Source organism: Ambystoma mexicanum, chromosome 1q, assembly GCF_040938575.1.
Source record: "Ambystoma mexicanum isolate Mex_15411 chromosome 1q, UKY_AmexF1_1, whole genome shotgun sequence".
Classification (NCBI taxonomy): domain Eukaryota; kingdom Metazoa; phylum Chordata; class Amphibia; order Caudata; family Ambystomatidae; genus Ambystoma; species Ambystoma mexicanum.
The window spans coordinates 950,238,141-950,260,299 of NC_090922.1; positions in this window are offsets into that span (position 1 = coordinate 950,238,141).

Sequence of the window (22,159 nt, forward strand, 5' to 3'; positions counted from 1 at the left end):
TAGGAAATCGGACGCAGCCTCCAATCATCCCTATTCATCTAGAGGAGCTGCACTACGTGGGCAATGGGCCACCTGACGAGCGACTCAACAGAGCTGGGAGCGGACATGAGGATTAAAACTAGACAGCAGGTAAGGCAGCGCCTAGCTTCCTACCCCGTTCTCCCTGCCTCCTCATCGCCGTCCTTGGCACAAAGGTCTAACTGATTCTGCCTCTAAGACAATCCCGCCTGACCTTTGTAAACAAAGGACAGGACACTATTGAAAAGGGACGGACATCACCATCCACTTTGGAGGCAGTGGCTGATACATCTTCTGATATTACGGAAAGCAGGAAAGAGGATGTAATATCCACCAATGTCTTCCACACGCCCGGATCTAAGTTGCAACTAGTGTATGGGTGGGAAAGAATTGGTGTACCAACTCAGTCCACACCAATAATCTCTCCTAGGGAGAAAATGGTGGATCTCTGCCAAACCCCTCATTCAAAGGAGACAGGCGATGTGGCCCGCCCATTAACACTGGTTTTGGAAAAGGAAGATCTGCCTGACCCTTGCCACCTTAGGTCTTCCAGAGCGGATAGTAAGCTCTTAGGGGTGATTTGCTTAATGCCAACCTTAAGACAAACCGAGCAAATCTTGGAACTTAGCAACATTCCGGAATCAGGCATCGAAGAGCCCCTCCAAGAAACCCTGATCACTAATAATAGCTTGGAAGCCTCATTGGACCCGCAACAGTTTAAGGCTATACTTTCCCTCCCACAAATATCACCCTTAGAACAGTGCGATGAGGCTAAAGAGGAGGGCAAAACTCGGCTTAAGGAAGTCGTAGATCCTCTAACTCCTCCACCTATACTCCACAAATCTAACGTAACTGAGCCTCTCCAAACAACTCCCTTGCAATTAAATAAATTGTTGGAAATGGAATGCTTAACCCCAGGAAGACACCCTAATATACACCGACGGGGTGATCTAAGTGAAATCGAGATTACGGACTGGCAAGATGAAGACGTCTGGGCAGAAACGAGTGACGTATCAAACCACCCCCAATCACAGAGCCAACTAGGGAAAGCCCAATGGCGCAAGTGGATATGCAAGAGGACTTAAACAGATCAGATGTCAACAATGATAAGGGGGCCACCCAGACTTCCATGATGAGAAAACGGGGGTCGAGCCCGGCAAGCCCCCCATGCTCTGATCCATCTCATGGGCAGACGGCCTCAGGACCAATGAATTTAAGCAATTCAATCCTGGTGAATAAATTAATCCAAGATATTTCTAGTCGTACAGGGAAAATTGTAAGTGAAAAAAGAGAAGCCTATCCTTTATAAAGGAAAATCTTTCCGCGCTTGATGGTGACGTACCACTAGATGCATTCGACCAGAATAGAAAGAAACTCTGGGAAAGGGGTTCATATGCCCCCAGTAATAACCAGGCTGATTCTCTAAGTGGGAACTCTTCAACTAAGCTAAAACAGCAGCAGCAGTTTGTAATTGACGAGATCTCCCTATAGAAAATCAGTGATTTATGCAGCAAGGGTAGAATGGACGACTTTGTCCATACCCAGAATGTGGTGATGGCAGCCTTGAACATCGCGATTTCCCCTTTCCTCAAACTATATGAGACTATCCATGAAGCGCTGCAATAGGTGTATAAACTTAATCTGAAAACAAAGGAGCAGCTAAATGAAATTGAAGGCTTTGCGAAAAGACTAGATGTGAGAATGGAAAAGGAATCGGACTTAACCCATCAATGGCAAAGTTGCCAATGCGATCTGGCGTGCCAGGAAACAAATGATAAACAACTACTTATGATCATAAATGGATAAGGAAGACCAATCAGCAAAACGCCTCCTTGTGCGCTCTGGTTCAAGACAACCATCACGGCCCTTCATGTAATACAGACCCGATAGGAAAGGCAAACAACCGCCTCAAACTAAGAAATCAATGCAGCAAGTAGGGGGCCCCATAGTCCTGGGAAAGGGACTCGGTGTGCCCAGACCGGCAAAAGCTGACTCCATCCTAATATCGGATGGTGAGGAGACAAAACAGAGATATGCAATGTTTCAGGACCCAAATCTCCTAGCCAAGCCAATAACTGTAAGCTCAGAAATGATCTCAGAGAAAGACCCCCCAGTGAAATTACCAAAAAAATACAAAAAACAAGCAACTAAACGAAAAGCAAATGGCTCTAGAGCCTTTTTAAGGAATATTAAAACACCACTTCGTGAAGAGCCAGTGCATCTGGCAAAGAAACTGAGGAGAGAAATGAAGCTAAATAATTCGCCCAAAGAACAGGCCACATCAGAAATTGTTCCAAACAGTGAGACCAATAATGAATCAGCCATTGAAACGGACATGGAATCTAATGCTTGCCTGAGTGATCTTATTGAGATAACTGAACAAAACAAAGAGGAAGAACTGTGGGACAATATCAGCCCGCCCGATTGGCAAATCATTGACAAACAATCGAATCCTCATCCACGGGCCAAAAAGGGAAAAATGGTCATTGAAAGAAAGAAATTGGACAAAACTGAAAAAAGGGTGAAAGAATTTAAAAATTACCCACAGGGGAAACCAGCAGAGAGTAAAGAAGTAAAGATGATGGATTTTCTCAGACACTGGAAGACAGAAGAAGACCGAGATCAAAAGCCTGAGTACAAACTTCAAGGTTGACCACACGGAATGATAAAGAGCACCAAAGGATGACAAAAATCCCAGATCTCGTAACGAGATTGTAAGACAGAAGAAGATCAAGACCGCCAATCCGAGTAGAAACACCATGGGTGACTTCTAGTAACGAGAAAGAAAGACATAGGAACATAAAAAATCAAATGGCTGACGTAAATCGACTGGAGAGTACAGATGGGAAAAAACACATCCGGCAAACCTATAAACTAAAACTGGAAAGATCGTCGAAAGACAACAAGAGGATAATTCTGAACAGAAAGAATCCAATGTCTCTACTTAATCAGCTCTCATCCTCATGGAAGATCTCACCTGAAGATATCGAAATTGTCGAATTTATTGACGAAAAAAGGACTGATGTGATCAGAATCAGTCTAAGATCGCAGAGAGTAAAATACATGGAAATGAGAGCAAAGGACAAGCTGGCAGATTTAGGTTTTAGGCTCAATGATCCAGAGGCCGTAGATGGGAGGTGACGCGAAAATGACCATCTACGATCTAGAAAAGAGCTAATTGAATATAAAACGAAACCAGTAGAGTGAAAATACTCTAAGCACTCACAAAGGGAGCCTTTAAAACCAAGGGCCAGTAATAACCACCGATCCAAGGAAATCTGTCTTGATAGTCCAGGCCCTCAAATCAATAGCAAAGGTCAACTGAAGCCTTGTGACAATGCCTTGTCAAAATTAAGGTTTACTGTTGATAACTCCAGGTTGAATGAGCAACAACCAGGGCTGGGGACAGTAAAACAGCCATATTGTGAAACTGAACTACGAAAACCTAATATCAGGACAAATAAAAGAGACAATAGACTACTACGAATGGAGCCGAAAGAAAATCTCTCCTGGCCTCATTGAATACCAGGGGATTCGGCCACCTCTACTCCGGAGAAAGTAACTTTCTGGAGAACTTTGAATTCATTTGTCTGCAGGAATCCCTGTGTGTGAGGGAAATCAAGTGTTTATGAACCCAGTCAGAAAAGGGCCACAGGGTAGGCCTCGTGCTGGTCTCTTGACCTTGGTGAAAGGTGACTGTGATCTACAGGTGTTGGAACACAAGATTCCTAACCCATATTCCCAGGTGTTAAAATTGGTGAAAATTAAGGGGCTACATTAGATCAAGCTTCTTTTAATTAACACGTACTGGAGTACAAAGGACTGCGAAATAGAAAAGTTCTTATTGGTCATTATGGAGGCTGTTGATATATCTATGCTTGAGGAAAAATATCAACTTATCCTAATCTGTGGTGACCTGAACATAAAGCTCCTGGATAAAAGAGGCCAATTGAAGAGAAGCTGACATCTGGAAAAAAAATGAAAAACAGTGGCTGGATGAAATGGGCATTAGAGAGATGACAATGTTAAACGGTCAGACGAAAGGCGACCTCCCAGGGGCTGGAACCTGGTCTGGTAACTCGTGCAGTGCATGCTTAGACTATTGTTTAGTAGCAGGGAACACCTCAAAATGGATTAACTCCTTTACAGTTAAGAAACAGAAAGCTAGTGACCATGCCCTATTGGAAGTGGAATTCCTTTGGAAGGCCAAATAGGCGAAACAATACACTATACCAGCTCTAGAACTATCGTGGGGAAGGAATAGGCTAAGAATAAAAACACAAGCCATTCCTAAATAGGTGGATTGCCTTGTCGACAATGTTAAAAGCAATCGAGACCCAGTGGAGTATAGATGGCTACTCAAGGAGTTTGAAGTTAAGAGTGATATGAACAAAAACAAAACAATTGCAAGGAAACATGCCTACAATATAGACTTGGTGGTGAAAAGGAAGACATATAGAGCCGAACTGCGATGATTGCGAAGAAGCATCTTCCCTAATAAAGATGAATTGTTGAGGCAATGCAAGCAGTCATATATAAATTGGCTGAATTCCTCAAGGGCCTGGAGAGCACAAGCAGATGCTGAGCTAATGCTGGCAGCAATTAGAACATCCAACGAAAGATCTCTTTGGGAGGTAATAAATAATGGAGATGACTTCCAGTCCGCCCTAACCACAAACCTAATCCCAAGGGAGGAATGTGTGAAATACTATTTGGCCCTCTTCCAGGAGAATGCTGCAGTCGACCTAAGACAAAAGATGAATAAACAATCTCCTTGACTCATTGAATTTGATCGTGAGGACATTTTGTCGAGGGTAAAAAAATTGAGCTCTTCAAGAGCGGCTGGCCCGGATGTATACTTAGAGAAAACGGGGAAGCCTGGACCGATTTCATCATGGCACTCTTCCAACAGATAACCAAAACAAGAACTATACCGCAAACTTAGAAGGAGGCCTTGATAGTACCAATCTTCAAGAAAGGGGATCATACTTAACACAGGAATTACAGGCCAACCGCCCTATTGGACTCCATGCGGAAGATCTTTTCCTCCATTCTCCCAAGGGACCTTAAAAGATGGGCTATTAAGGCATGAATTCTGGATAAACGTCAAACGGCATTTATATGTGGTGTTGGCACCTCCATGAATCTGTTTCTCCTACGTATGTTAAAGTTGCGTGCCCTGGAGACGAAAGGTAACATCTACCTGGGTTTCATTGACCTTGAACAGGCCTTTGATGGAGTCAGTAGAGAACTCCTTTGGGCCAAGCTAAAAAAATGCCACTGTCTGGAAGACCTTTTAGAAGCCATCCAGGCGCTCTACACAAATACATCAATACAAATTATAGTCTCTAAGGGAGGTGACACCACAGATAAGATCATGACCTTTAAGGGCATCAAACAAGGATGTGCCTTGGCTCCCTTCTTGTTTGTTCTCTGATATGAAAGAGTCCTAGAAAAAAATACAAGCTGTTCCACCGATATTCGAAGGAAATGAGTTATCCTGGATCCTATATGCAGACGACGTCGTGTTTATAGACCAAACTGCTATAGGACTCTAGGGACAAATTGCTGAATTTAAGACCTACCTGGACATTAACAAAATGAAAATCAACATAAAAATACAATGATCTTGATTATGCAATCTACCCGACGACTAAAGAAAGAAAAAACATTTTTTGCATGGACAATTGAAAATCAGGTCCCGGAAATAGTAGACTCAACAATCTATCTGGGAGTCAGAATTAACAAGAACATCAATGAACAGGCTCAATATAATCTCATCAGGGAGAGACCAGTGAAGTTCTCAAACCAAAGGAGAGCCTTCCATCTGAGATACAGAACCTATTCAAGGATGCCAATAATTTCATTTTATAAGCAAATGTTTGTGGTCGTCCTGACCTATGGTTCAGAATCATTACTAAACTTGTCATGTGAAACATGGGGAACCCTTAAGGCTTTTTTTTGGTGGAAAGTGCTTAGGCTTCCAAATTGCAACAATAAGACATGAACTCAGACTACAAACCCTTGTTTCAATAGTACTATTGAAGACCAACTCCTTTTATTGCAAATGTATTCTGGATACACCTCCAGTCCCCTCTGAGATTTTGACAAGCACGAATGTGGGGACAGCAACTTTCAGGCCTGGAAGGGCAAATGCCAAAATGTACTATCTTACTATGACATTAAAACGGAGACGCTGAAAACAAACCCTAGCGAGGCAAAGAAAACTTTGCGAGGCGCGCATTCAGAGGAGTGGTTCAGCTGAGCGGAGCTGTCTTGCTGTGGTCTCGCTGTGGTGCCCTGCTCCCTGCCATTTTTCCTTGGCAGTTCGTAGCTCTGTGAACTGCATCAAGCGCCGTGTGGACATTGGACTCTGGCCCACCCCCTTGCTGACTTTGGTCTGCCCCTTTGCTTCCGGTTCCTCCCCTGAACTACATCTGACTCCTTATCTTCATCATGCGTGCGCATTTAGCGCGCGCGTTCAGAGGAGTGGTTCAGCTGAGTGGAGCTGCCTCGCTGTGGTCTCGCTGTGGTGCCCTGCTCCCTGGCATTTTTCCTCGGCAGTTCGTAGCTCCATGAACTGCATCAAGCAACGTGTGGACATTGGACTCTGCCCGACCCCTTGCTGACTTTGGGTAGGCATGCTGCTTTAGGCTGCTTTATTGCAAGATATTAATTGGCGTGCCGCCAAGTTCTGATTGTTGTACTCTCTGTTTCCTTTTGCAACCCGCCCCTTTGCTGCCGGTTCCTCTCCTGAACTCCAGCTGACTCCTTATCTTCATCACACGTGCACGTTCAGCACGTGCGTTTAGAGGAGTGATTCAGCTGAGTGGAGCTGTCTTGCTCTCTAGCTTTCTTGTGAGCTACTCCGCTCTATTTCCATACGCTCTGTTTGTAACATCGAGCAAGTTCCAATTTTCCCCAAGATGCAATACAGGCTTCCGTCTTTAAAAGCAGGTATGCCCGCCACGTTGATACCAGGTGGGATTACATCTTCTGTAAATGTCATATCAACTGCACCCAGAACAAACCAAACTCCCGCATTTTGCTCTACACCTGTAATGGAACATGGCGGACAAAATAGCAGACTTGGTCCTGGGCGGCCTTTTATTTCGGACATTCGTCACTTTTTCCCTAATGCAATGGCTGGCAACACACCTCTATCTTCGCCAGCGGCGAAAGCTCGCCGTCTTGTGCGTCCGATCCGTGCTTGTGATCGCCGCCCTTTTGCTAAAGCTGGAAGTGTATTCCCGAGCCATGTTGTTTCTAACACTTTAAGTGGAAAAGCAGCCACCAACTTTTCTGTGCATTCTCCTGGGTGTAAACCTAATTTCCATATTTCGGTGTCTGATAGCATATACTTGAATAATATGCCGGCATCAGCTCCCACTGAGGTGGAGAGCAGCCCGGAGCGTAGCTCGAGCTCTGATGTAGCCATAATTGACCTAAGCTTGAGCCAATCGGGCTTCCCGCCTCATTTACTTCCCGATGGCCTCCCACAAAATCTCTCATACTCACCGATTATGTTTTCAGATATTGACATACACTGCTCGGCAATTGAAGTGTCTTATCTCGCACCGACTCTGCGTCGTCCCCCTTCCTCTCCAGTAGCATTGTGCACTAGAGGGAATGGGGATGTCGATAAGAATGAAATTAACACAAATCTTACCTCCATGAAATATTGTATTACAAACTTTACTCAAATTGTTTGAATCTGTGATTGACGAATTCCAGATGCAAACTCACCAACTTGATAAAATAATAGCATGGCAGACTGACGCACCTGCTCTATTACAACAAAGAATCTCTTAACCACCCAAGATTGCTTCTGTACCGATACCCACCGTCCCAATATCACTATCTAAATTGCAACCACTCATAGAAACTCCTGTAGTGACCTCGTCCTTGCCTGTGAATTCTGTTATAAGGCCTGTTGTACCGCTGATTTCAGGCATTATTAAATCAGTGCCCGTTCCATCGAGGTAGGTGGTAATCAAGGTGAACAATCCCAAAGCTCCAAACAAAGCAATAACTTTGTCTATCAAAACTCCTTTTACAATATTTACCGAAAATTCCCGAAAAAATAATAATGTATGTGTTGCAGAGAATTCTAGCAAAAAGCAGAACCTTCAAATGGTAAAGAAGAGTCATTCATCTGCAACAAAAAACTTTTTGAAACATCTTAAACCTTCCTTGATGAGTGCACAAATTGCCTCAACTGCTGTGACAAAAAAATATCTTCAAATAGCCAAGCTATGTGCGGCTTCCAATAAAATCTATACCATCTTACGCTCGTCTTGATGAACTGATTGAAGAAGTAGAGGGTGTTAATTCCATCTTTGAACCCTCACCCAAAGCACGCAGTGCGACAAGAAATGTTGACAAACATGTGGGTGATACTGCGGCCTGCCTGATCACTGAATCTCATCGACTGGAAATCAGACGATCTGTAGACGCTTACATGGATAGTCAGCGTTCAACTGAGTCAAAATCTAAGCTTGCCCAGAAGGTTACTGCCCCCAATGCAGTTTTCACCCGTGTGTCTCAAAATCAAGCCATGCAAGTGCCTACTTCCAGTCTGCCAATTGCTCAACAGCCCTCCACTGCAACAGAAGTCCAAGCCAAAGAAGTTTCTTTCCATCAGTCGAAACAAGAATCTTCACAAGAAAAGAAGTGTTTGCTGTTGGAAGAACTTACTCCTGAAATTTTAGAGCTATTACAGGTTGCCTTACAGAATGTACCTAAACAAGTGACTTGCATTACTCCTGCTCCTATTTCAACAGACAAAATTATATTACCCAAATTTAAAAATCAAAAACGTGTGGCCAACTATGCGCAGATTTTTTCATGTCATCCTTTTCCTAGTGCACAATAGGCACTGAATCGTATGTCATCAATGTCCATCTTCTCCGATGTACCACAACTGGAAGACATTAGTTCTGAGGACATCGAATTAGTTGAATTTTGCAATTAAGCAACTTCTCATGTAGTGAGAATCTGGATGAATTCCAGAGTCATTCAGAATATTATCTGGTCGGCCAAAAAAAAAACCTTTTTGATTTGGGCTTTGATTTATCAGTGGATGTGGATCTGAAGAGTGAGCCGGTAATGCACCATACACAATCCAAGTCGACTCACTTAAACATGTACAAAAATATGTTCCAGAAAGTCTCCCAATTTACAGATCAACAGTATAATCGACAATAACTAGTCTTACCTGCTTCCTCTCTAGCATTATCATTACTTAGTTGGAATTCAAGAGGTCACTTTCATTTACTAAATAACAATGACAGCAGTCTTGATAATTTCCATCTTGTAATGCTTCAAGAGACTTGGCTTACGTCCTGCCCTATTTGGGATAACCATGAGGTACATATTATCCCTGCTAAAACAATCCTTCGTGGGAGACCTTCAGCTGGTCTACTTATAGCTATACGAGCAGACCCTAATTTTTCTCTCACTCCATGGGCTTCTCCAAATTCATTTATTCAAATGGCTCGTTTACAAATAAGTACCAGCATTTATGCCATTATAAATTTATACTGGAATCCGGTGGGAATTACGGATGAAGCCTTCCTTAAAGATCTAAGTGAAGTTCTCAATTTAATTACCATGGACTCTAATGTGGAAAAGTTTTTGATTGCAGGTGATTTGAATCTTGACTGTGTATCCAACAGTCCCAAAAACAGTTCAAATAGAGTGAGTAAATGGCTCCAATTTGTGAAACATCACAACTTATACAGACTTAATGGAGTGTTTCAATCTGATATCCCCACCGGTGCGACTTGGCAACAAGGCTCTTCTTCATCTATTATCGATTATGTGTATACTAATGCCAATTTCTTTCCAGATATTGTTGAATTTAAGATTATAAGTTCCACTATGAGCAATCATAAACAATTAACAGCAAAATGGTTACATCATAGTGGTCCACTCATATCAAGAGATAAATATCCCCAAGGGCCGCTTATCTTAAATAATGTGGGGAACAGACTATGATGGACAGAAAAATCATTGATTAACTTTCATTCTTGTATGAATAGTAAATCTGCCAAAATATGCTTAAGTGACGGATTTAACAACATTGCATATTCAGACCTTTCAAACATCTTCGACCCTCTCTACTCGAAAATATGGTATAGATTCTCCTAAACTGCATATGTTTGATGTTGAATTAAAGTCTCAAAAAAGGTTGTATAGAAAGCAACAACGCGAGGCCATGAATCTTCCCATTGAAACTAGGTACAATGTTTTAACTAATATCAAAACTAAATACAAAAACTGGCTCAAATCTAAACGTGCAATGCTTTATCAGGCAGATGGCCAATTCATACTAAACGCTGTACACAACAATAATGTAGCTAGAATGTGGTCGCTGCTCAATCAAGCCACAGTAGGGAGTCAAGTTATCACCCAAGCTAATGAAGTAGCAGAATCCACTTGGATTGCTCATTTTTCAAACCTTTATAAAGTCCCTGATGGGACCACATCTTTAGAACTCATTAAACCGTCATGCAAGTTTTACTTGCATTTTGACTTAGAAGATATCCGCCTATTCATCAACAAAGCTAGCAAATCGGGGGCTTGTGTCCCAGATGGCCTATCTAACAATATGTTAAAAGCGCATCCAGTGATTTGGTCGGAAATCTTTTTTAATATTTTTTCCATCATTAACAGAACCCAAATCCTGCCACCTACATGGACTCATTCCATCATCGTCCCTATTTATAAAAAAGGTGACAGGAAAGATCCTTCGAGTTATAGGCCTACTGCGCTCTTGGACGCTCCAGCAAAAATCTTTTCTCGCCTAATCTTAAAGGAGATAAACAGGTGGATTGCGCAAAGCCATCTTAATGATCCCTTCCAAGCAGGCTTTGTTGCTGGTATGGGTACTATACCCAACATCATGTCCCTGCATATGCTTCAAGGTGATTATGCAGCCAGAAAACAGAACTTGTATCTAACTTTTGTAGACTTTAGAGTCACTTTCGACTCAATTGACCGACTCTTATTGTATAATAAATTGCTTAAATATAAATGCCCTTCATCCCTAGTGGCTCTAATAGTTTTGCTACACACTGACACTTCGATGCAGGTCAGACTTTCCACAGCGGGTGCAATGACTGCAAAATTTGACACATTTAGAGGTTTAAAACAGGGGTGCATTCTTGCATCAACAATTTTTTTATCTTTTCATTTATGATTTCGGAGTGGCCTTAAGCATCATTCAGAGTGACGCACCTTCTTTGGGTTTCCACAAAATTGCATATTTGTTATATGCTGATGATCTCGTGCTCATCTCTCAAACTCCGATAGGCCTGCAGCATTTATTAAATGGCCTAGAAACATACATAAACGAGAATCATCTTGTTATAAACATAAATAAAACACAAACATTGATTTCCACATGGCACTCTAAAGCGAATGTTAAACCATATAAATGGAAATTACATAAAGCTGCACTTGATCAAGTTGTGCAATACAAATATCTGAGTGTAATTTTCTCAGCCTCCTCACTAAATCCCCACAACGATTTAAACTTGCGAGGCTAACTTCGCTCCCTAATTTCCCAGGCTAAAATTCGTATGGGAAAATTTGGTAAATTCACCATAAAACATGTTCTATCTTTTGACCATCAAAAGGTCGTTCCGATTCTGACTTATGGTGCAGAAGCAATGCCTCCGAGAAATGCATTATGGTGGGATAGATTGGAAGCTCTATTTTGAAAACAAGTGTTGCATCTTCGGGCTGAAGCCCCCTCTCTCTAATACGCTTTGAGTTAGGTTCGCTTTCAATTCATTCACATATCATCTGGAAACGTTGTGCTTTTTTGCGAAAATGTTTGTTATCTATATCCCAACCTAATATATCGGGCAAGGTGGCTTTCCACCTTTTGTCCCGTCAGTCTTTGTTCTCAAAAAGTTGGTGTAATTACACTCTAGATGCCATGGCGGATGCTGCAATAGATCTTGACCTGTTACTAACTAATCAGACATGAGCTAAAATCAAGATCCACCAGCATGACTGGTGTATTAATCAATCCAACTGTTTGAGGTATAAAGATTTTGATTGTAGAACATTTGGTCATAAGCCCTACAGATCCACGGCGGATTATTTGCTTAAATTTCCTTCATCAACTTTTCACAATAAGCTCCTCCGCTTTCGATTAAATCTATGGCCAACCTTAGATACTTTGGCCAGGAGAAAAATAATTTCAAATGATGAAAATATCTGTTGTTTTTGTAAAAATTCTAACCAAAAAGAAACTTTGGAGCATTGTCTGGTCTATTGCCCTTATCTAGTTGTGCTACGCAGTGTCCATTTTGGAAATTTCTTTGATGACCTAAATCCGTGTGTGTAGTCTGACATCTAGCCACACATTTTCTCTTCAGCTAGGTTAGCCACAAAAGGTGGCGACTGTTCATTTTTTGGATGCGATTTTTCCCCAAACATAGTCTGGCTAGAATTTTCCATCCCTCTACTGATCCAAGAAAGTACCAAACATTTTTTATAAGTCTAATTAAGTGTTATTATTTTAAATTTTGATTAGACTATTTCAACTCCTTTGCATTGTATATTGTTGTTAAGTTATATACATCTTTGTTAACTTTTCTGCCTGTCGAATTGGTACATTTTTTCAAATTTTTCTTTTTTAATGATAAGATGTAAGTTTTCCCTTTTTGTATTATTTCTCACACATCTTTTAATAATTAATTGAAAAAATATCTTACATTTGTTAAAGGTTATTTTAAATTTGTTATAATGTTGTTGTTGTTGCTGATTGAAGTTGTTTTTCCTTGAAATGAATTATAATATTTTGCATATTTGAAAGGTTGATTTTATCAACTAAACAAATAAAAAAAAATGTAAAAATATTTTGCGAGAGAAAGACTGGGACGAAACAGAAGAGGCAGAAAAAATATTGTCCCAACATCATATGGAAACATAAAACACTAAATGATCCCCCTTTGTATTTGAGAAGGTTCCCATCGTCCCGATATAGGGACATATTGATGCGATGTAGGCTTAACATCTTGCCATCCAGGGAGGTGCAACTTTTAAGAAAACAGATCACAGTTGAAGAAGCCAGATGTTGCTTCCGTGGGAATGTTGAAATTCTAGGGACAACCAGACATCTGATTTTGGCCTGGCCAAAGTTCTCAATCCAAAGAAGAAAGTATTTGGGCCACTGTGTGGGCCAAGTTAATCCTACTACATAGGAGGAATGTTGGGAAAGACTAATGATGGCTGATAAACTTGGGCGGACACTTGACGCCCTTAAATTTGTGGACTTGATCTTCTAACCATTAATGATGGGTGACTATCTATAACAATGGGAGATCTGTAATGATGCATCAAAGAGAGAATGGACTAATACATGTTTGTATGTTAAACGTTGAAATGTCTGTTTAACCAATAAAACAAAAACAAAAAAAAAAACAATTACCACACCAGACAACATAGCTCCCTCAACACCTCCCACCTATACATGTTATTGAAAATGTATTGACTCATATGACTCATGTAAATCTCAAAGACACCACAATTACTCCAATTTTGGGTCTGTTTCTACAGCACTAGTGGATAGGGATGTCCAAATAAAATTAAAAGTGCAATGTTGTGTCAAAAAAAAAGTTCATAAGGGGCATCACAATTAAATCCATTGGTCAAGGAAGGTCCTTGGTTTACCCTCTGTGGTCGCTTGACCTTGGGTACCTTGTTGGGTTCAAGCACGTGATGGCAGTAGAAGTGTGCAGATAAGGGTGTAGCTAGGGTTCTGGAAGCAACACAGCATAGAGGGAGAATGGTGGTTTTCCTCCTCACAAAGTCCAACAGATAGGTGATAGACTGCTCCTGGCTGTGCAGCAGGTGAATCATGGTGATCTGGAAGTAGGCGTGACACTGGTTGGTCCCTGCCATCTGCTGGTAGAAGGTGCTGGTGTAGAAGACCATTTGGTGTAAAACTGCAGAAGAGCCACAGGTAGTATGTTGGTTTTGCTAGGAGGCCTTTTCTGAGCTAGGCAATTATTTTCCGTTGCTCAAGTATAGGACTCTCAATACCTTAGTTGATTATTTATCATAAGGGCTGTTATACAATCCTCCCAACATGCCTTCTGGGTATCTTCAAACAAATCTACCCACAGAATTCTGCTGTCCTGTACCTCTCACTGCACAACCTCCAGGGAAAGGCGGGCATCTTGCAGGATCTACCTCATTAAAGCATCAATGAGTTCCTTCCACTTTTCCTGTATTCATCTATAGCTTGCTCTATTGCTGACTGACACTCTGCAATGCCTGCTTTGACACTGACAGCCATGGGGACAAGGGAGAAGAAGTGGAAGGTTATGTGGATACCTGTGCCAGGGGTGGTACAGATCTCTGTGACCTGGCAGAGCATTAACCTACACGATGGGGGCATGAAAAACCTTCCTAGGGGTGATGTGACGGGGGCTCCACATAATCTGACATGCAAGATGTCCCAAGCTCTCAGCTGTTGTGGGATGAGTCAGAATATATCTGGCCACAATGAAACAGCCTATAGCTGAGATGGAGGGGGTGCCATTCATTTATTTCATTTGTTGTTAGGGCCCAGACCCAGACGTATCACAGCGCTAAGAAGGTTACAATACAGAAAGTGAAGTATCCGTTATTACTTACAGGTAGTAACATTCAAGTGTGATCATTACAATACAGTTATCATGCAACCCTGATGGCAGGTAGACATTTCTGGTGGAGTCATCAAGTACGTTCAGGTGTATCTATTAAACAATGCAGTTTTTACTTTTTTTTCGAAAGATTAGGTAGGATGTTTCATTTTGGATGCAGGGAGGTTGGCAATTCCACAGGGTGGGTGCAATGACGGTGAAGCTAGATCCACAAGCTCTCTTTCTTTTGTTTCTGGGGATGATGAAAGCGGAGGAAGAGGAAATGTGCAGGCTGCTTAGTTTGGGCTTTCTTGAAATGCTATGGGTGAGGTATGGTGGGGCAGTGTTGTGGAAGCAATGATGAGTGATAGACAGGATTTTGAATTCAATATTCACCTTAATTGACAGTCAGTAAGCTTCATGTCTGCTAGCGAGATGTGGTCTGATTGTTTCAGAGCCCACACTGCCCTAAGGGCATTGTTATGGATTAGTTGTAGTTTGTTGATATTTTGTTGAGAGGATCCTGCAAGGGTGGCATTGCAATAGTCGAGTCTACTACCAATGATGGCTCTGGCTAGGGTGAGGCAGTTGCTGGTGGTAAGGATTTTCCTAGAGAGGTTGATAAGTTTAGTGGAATAGACCACAGACGAGGCCATTGTAACCCTATAGCTGGATGGCAGTAGTGATGAAGAGCAAGGGCTTGGTGGTGGTTGTAGATGGTTCGATGATGGGTGGTGGATCTGGAATCGCTTCCCTGATGTGCAAACCAGGCCCTCCTACTGCCCCTATGATTCTTACTGTCACCCTCATCCTGTCCAGAAGACTTCTCATTACTTGCATTGTACACCCCTAGGGTGTTGAGCACAAAGTAAGTTAGCAACATACATGACACAAGTGGACATTGAATCAAATGTGCACCACTTAGACCAGTGTTACTTATGTCTGTACTCTCAATAGTTAAACCAGTGTTACCGATATTGACTTACTAGGATCTACAGCAATGTTGACTTAATAGTGACCACATTGGGAATAATGGATTTCAGTGAATATGGACAGGAGACTGCTCTCACACACCTTCTCATTTTCAATTATTGGTACTGAAAATGAAAATGCTATGTGGGAGACACAGGGTAGTAGATATTGTGTAATTGATGTCAAAATTCCTAATTAATTGTTTTATATTGCCCTTAGAAAGATAGGGGAACCCTGGGAAAACACATGTAAAGTATAATATATGTACCTGACCCAGACCCGGCCACAGCCTCTAAATATATTAAATCGAAACAGGAAGAATTTGCACAGAAAAACAATAATCAAGGCGCAAAAGTTCAATATGAGTGGAACTACATATAACGCCTGTTTCAGTTACACAGAATAGATATTTCAATAGTCCATCAGGGGTCCTTTCGAATGACTTGGATCTAATGATATGTCTTCTATCCCTTCCTGTCCTGGGAGGAGATCACGGTAGATGTTAAATGTGTGGTGTTTTAGAGCATTCTGTAACCATTGGCTCTATATGTTTCTGTTCCTATGATTTGCTTGCTAAACATTCTGCAAGAGCTATTTTCATAATCAGGACATATAAATTAAAACACTATGAACAAAAGTGCATTTAATAAAGTACATATGTTTTTTGCAAACACTGAATCTGTTTATCATTTTTCTTTCTTTCTTTTAAAGCCAAACACCTTAACTTCCGGACACTGCAATACAAACATAAGAAATTAACCATTATTGCTATATATTTGTGAAAGATTTGTCCAACCTTCCTCCCACATCTGTGGTATATTTATTTGCTATAATTATATTGGATTTCAGCACCTTCACACTTGAAACGGTTGCCTGAAATTGGTGAAACATCAATGTGGTTTTAGAAGCACCAGGCTCGACAGGAGGAACAAAATTTGAGGTCTAGGCCCTACGATGAGATTCAGGATGTGCTTCTGGGCACAGTTACTGAGTACAACTCAATCCATATGGTGGTGGATGCCAACGAAGCTGTAAACAATCGTACATCATTTCTCAACTCACTCTGCCCCCGGGGAATGCCACAACATCACCTTTGACTGAAAGTTGGGTCACCCATCATGCTGCTTCGCAATCTCGACCCACCAAGGCTGTGTGGCCCAAGGCTATGGATTAAAAAATTGCTGCCCAACATAATCAAAGGGACAGTGTTCACCAGGAAAGGAAACAAAATATGTTGTTTGTAAACAAGCCTTACAATGAACATGTACTTTAGTAATATTGAACTTTAGGTCATAGTTGTTGACATCGTTGGCATTATGTCACACTTCATACTGCACAGAAATCTCCATGATGTTCTCATGTACAGTTATATGTTTTAGAATGACTTTTTAGTAATAACAATACATTGTGTTGTGTAGTCTTTATGAGAAAATATTTTTAAAATGAAAAATAATTACAAATTGTAGTGCATTTTTCTTTTCAACTGTTTTATGGAGCCTTTCTGAAAACAATAAAGCTACCTTAAGGTATTTCTAACAAATAGTACCTTTAAGAAAATAAAATCCAAGGCAGCGCTGAGCATATCAGCTAGTAATATATATTTTTTAATTAAACATACTATCTACAATAATAATAGAAACATGCTGCACAAAACCCACCCTTGTGGAAAGAACAGAGAATATGAAAGAGGGATCAAATGTGACCTAGCCAGTCACAGAGATGAACCAGTGAACCAAGAGGGACAGTTATCATACAATAATACCTTCCACTGATCTTGGTGGTTCAGCAACGGTGAACCAGGCTCTTCTGGGCTAGAAGGGCAGTTTGGAGCAGACAGGAATGTGGTGGTTGCACTGTTATAGATGGGAACGGATCTCAAGCTGGGATTGAGCAGAAGTTCTTTGCTGTTTGAAGCACCATTCAAAGACGTGTGGAACATGAGGGGCACCAGTGTGTTTCAATGTATTTCAATACAAGCTTGCCACAGTTTGATATCCACCCATCATTAATGCTCAGGGATGAAATGTTTAATTTGAGAGAACAAGAACATTTAATTCCAAGTAATATCTTGGTGAGTTGGCTGTTTAACACAATTTCTTTACACTTACTTCAACCCATTCATCAAAGGTTATCAGTTTTCACAAGTAGTTTCACTATATATCAATATCTTGAAATGGCGCTTTAGGGGGATGCTTCGTAGAACCCACATTCCTGCTCTTTAAACTTTACAGGATATATGTAGAGGTTCATGATTGACCTATTTTGGGATAAGCGATTAATTTATTTTCTAGGTTTTTTAGCTGAATAATAATGGGTTCTTATTAGATATTGCCTACTCCATGATAAATGTGGTCCTGAAGAAGGTGTTGCAGGTGGATATAAACTGAAACAATTTAGGTGTCAGCCATTCAACCCATGAAAGGTGATCATATTGACCATTTTGTCTAAGCATGATGATAACAATATTGTCCGAACAATACCATGCAAAACGGCTACAAAATTACAAAATAATCAGTTTTAAAATAATCTGCTACATATTTTTCTAAATGTTTTTCTTAGCTTATCTGGCTACTTGCATTTTTGCTTCTGATTATTTACTTTGTTTTCTTTATTGTTTGGACAATAATCCATTATGTTTTTTATGGAATTAGAGTATACGTGTCTGGTTTCTTGCTCCTCTCATTTTACAACATATGTTCAATGTATTCAGTCATGGGTTAATTTGATGACAATTAGGTGATGAATGAATTGCTTGCTCAAATTGAAATCCTTGTCTGAGCATGATCATTTTAAATATATTAGCAGCAACAATACATTTGTGAAGTTGTTTATCACTGCATGGATATCCAACAATTACATGTCACGTTTCACAGCTAACTGTCTCGTTTCACAGCTGACTGTCTATGAACAGTTAATTAGTGATAAGTGAGGTTTCTACAGTGAGGACACAGTACATGATTCACTTGGCAAGAACACGTTTTCCGTGCATGCATCTGCCACCTGCTTAGTACATGGTAATTCCCACCTCTAAACTATGCATTTGGAGGCAGTAAGCTTTGGATATTTACATATACAGTAATATGAGGCAGCAGTCCCATTGCTTTCTGTGCATCTTTCCTTGCTGGCGTTTTAGCTGCCGACACTACACATCGGCACTAGGTAAATGCATTTTCTAATCACAGGAAGATAGCGCAGGGGCAACATGATGGTCTTGGAAGCAAGATAACGCAGAGCAGCACATGTTTGATCACCTGTCCGTGCTAAGAAACCTCTGGGTATTAAGTGAGTTATAAATAACCAGTTATATTTATATCATATTATATAATTGTATTCAGACATGGAAGTGGGCTGTGGAGTGCCTATTGACCTGTTAAGAGGCCTGGCGGTAAACCTGCCAGTGCTACCAGCGGGTTGCCTCCGGACCTGTAAAAATGTACCAGAGTCTGGCAGCCCAGGAAGTCAGGTGCCGGTAAATCTGTAAATCCCCATTTCCATGGAGTCCCTTAGGACTCTATGGGAATGGGGAGACGGAAGCACCAATACCATTGTTAACGATGCCAGTGCTTCCATGATGGCTTTTCTTCCCATGACTGCTGCACCCGGCAGGGTCAGACCTGTTGGGTACAGCGGCTCCAGCAGGCAAACCTGTAGTTGCCAGTCTGGAAAAAAGGGTGCAGGTGAGTTCACCGGCGCCCTTATTTCCGGACCGGCAAACTTGACATGAGGTATATGGAGTCATCATCTGGCCATAGTCACAGGGAAGGGTGGAGAACATATGTGTTGAGTGACAGGAGGGAAATTTAGCAGAGCAATAGACAATGGTGATCTCAAATGTTCATTGCAGTTGGCATATGAGCGCATGGATAGTGTTGTGCATGTGCATGATTGTAGCAAATGTGCTTGCCCATTTGCAAGTGTGCTAATTTGCATTGTTGCTCGTGCAGTTATACAATGTACTCCTCTTCAACTCAAGTATCCACCCTTTCAACTCCCTTTATAGGGAAAAGGGCAAAAGAAAAGAAAAGGGAGAGAGCAAGTGATTGAGCGATGTGCTGGTGGTGCAGCTGCTGCACTTGGCATGGTTGGTGATAGAGTGTTGGTTGTGATGCGAATGCTTAGCTACTAATTCTTGCTGCTGCTGGATCTACTGTCCTGACTAAACTCTCCACAATTGGAACAGGCTTGGGGGGTACTGGGAGCGAAGGCTCACTTATTTAGGCAGAGCCACACAAACCTGGCAATTGCTTCATTGGGCCTCATTACGAGATTCGCAGTAATGTAAAAACGATGCCGGTAAGGTAATACTTGCATCATTTACCGGTCTGGCCTATTATGAGTCGACATCCCAGTACTACCGCCACCACTGAGACCGTGCCCCTCCATACCGGCATGTGCGCGGGCACGCACCCTTTATGCCGATAATACCGGGATGCCGCTAACAGGAGGACATTACAAGTCACTCGGACATGCACCTACCGGCATCCAGAAGATGGTAATTAGGGTCACCGCGATGCCGGCATCACCAGCATAACAGAGCACATGTTAATAGCAATCTGCTGTGTTACCAACTGCCACAGGTTCACAAAATCAGCACAGGTGGAGGCAATGGAGTCTGATCCAGCACAAAAAGAGCCCACACACACCAAACCCCTTCCTACACCAAAATGATCGCACTTTATGTTGTGATTTCATGGCTGAAGGACATGCCTGTATTGCCACTCCATGACCAACAACTACAACCGGCACAACAGAGGAGACGCAGGAGGAGAAGGAGGGTGAGACAGGCCCAGCAAGTCCCACCAGTGCAGCCACTGCTTACACGTAGGCATCCACCAATTGCTTGCATCAGGTCCAGTCATTACAACCTAACCCCTGTGCAGATCCACACCCTGTACCGCCTGGATCGGGACACCATCCCCTCATTGTGGACATGATACACAATGACATAGTCAGCCTGATTGAAATCTGCACCGCCATCCCCCCTCTATTGAATGTAGTTACTGTGCTCCACTTTCTGGCCACAGGCATCTATTAGAACACAGTGGGGCAACCCTGTATATCACACATGCTGAATCAAGTGCTGGATGCCCTCCTGAAGCATGCAACTGACTACATATCCCTACCACGGACCGCCAAGGAGGTGAATGGCACAATAATTGGCTTACATGCACTGACAGGCATGTCTCATTTTATTGGTGCCCTCGACATGCACCCATGTTGAACTGGTGGCCCCTCATGCCATGTAGGTGGTGTACCACATTTGTAAGCTATACCACCCAATCAATGTGCAGATGGCATGTGACTCCAGCAATATCATCACACATTGCTGTGCCCGATTTCCCAGATGAACTCATGATGCTATGGTGCTGTGGAACTCCTCGCTACCCCGCCACATGGAGCGACATGCTGCATGATGTGCCTGGCTGCTGGGTGAGTCTGCTCACAGGCCCATGGCAGTGTATGGGGTGCTGGGGGCGGGGGAGATGCAAACTCAACTTGGGTGAGTATGGGGGGGGAGATGCATACTCCACCTGGGTGAGATTGGGGTGGTGACTGGACACTGCCATACTGCAAAACACTCTCCCCTAAACATCCCAACCTGAACATGACACTGACAATGTCAACCCACTTACCCTTGCAGCACAACAATGCCAATATGTAAGACTTGCAAGCACCCCACAGACCTCAACATGTCAACTGCACATCATCAGACCGTACCCCCTGCAACACAATACAGCAACATGCATTGAGTAAGCGCAATGCACATGACCGCATCAAAGCACCACAAAGGTAATGCATCCATGAGTGCGCATGAATACATTTCAACCAGGGCACCCACTGATTGTCACTGGCCCTCCACCAGAGTAGCGCTGCATGCCAACATGGCAAAGTTAACCGATGTATGCAAAATAAAAAAAAAACTTGTGCCAACAGTGCTTGTAAACACACCGACAAAGTGCTCAACATCACCTATATGAGTGCAGTTTCAGTGGTGAGCATCCACAGTACATGAGTACAAGAATGCAAGTGGACACCCTGCATCATTAGGGTGCAGACGTCATGGGACATGTGCATGGCGTCATCAAAGATCTGCAAGCATAAGAGTGCACAGTACATGTGACATGGCAGACATCATCCTAAAGCAACAAACATTGGCTGACCTGAATATTGTCACATCACCAGCCACACATCCCTCATATGTGACCACGTCATGGTCCCTCTCACTCCATCTGGTTGTGTGGTGAGTTCAATGTCAAGGACCCTCAGTCCTGTATGTCACACATGCCCTACACCATGTCTTGGCCAAGTAGGGAACAGGCCATATAGTTGCGCATATGTGTAGCCAATGACTACCAAAGGTGATATCCTGCGTACCAACATGAACAATGGACAGGTTGAGTACACATGTCATAGAGGAAATACCCTCACTCATACCTTATTGTGCTCCCATGCAGGTGATGTTGGCTATCCCCTGAAGCCGTGTCTCCTCACCCCTGTCAGGAATCTGCAGGACAGGCACGAAG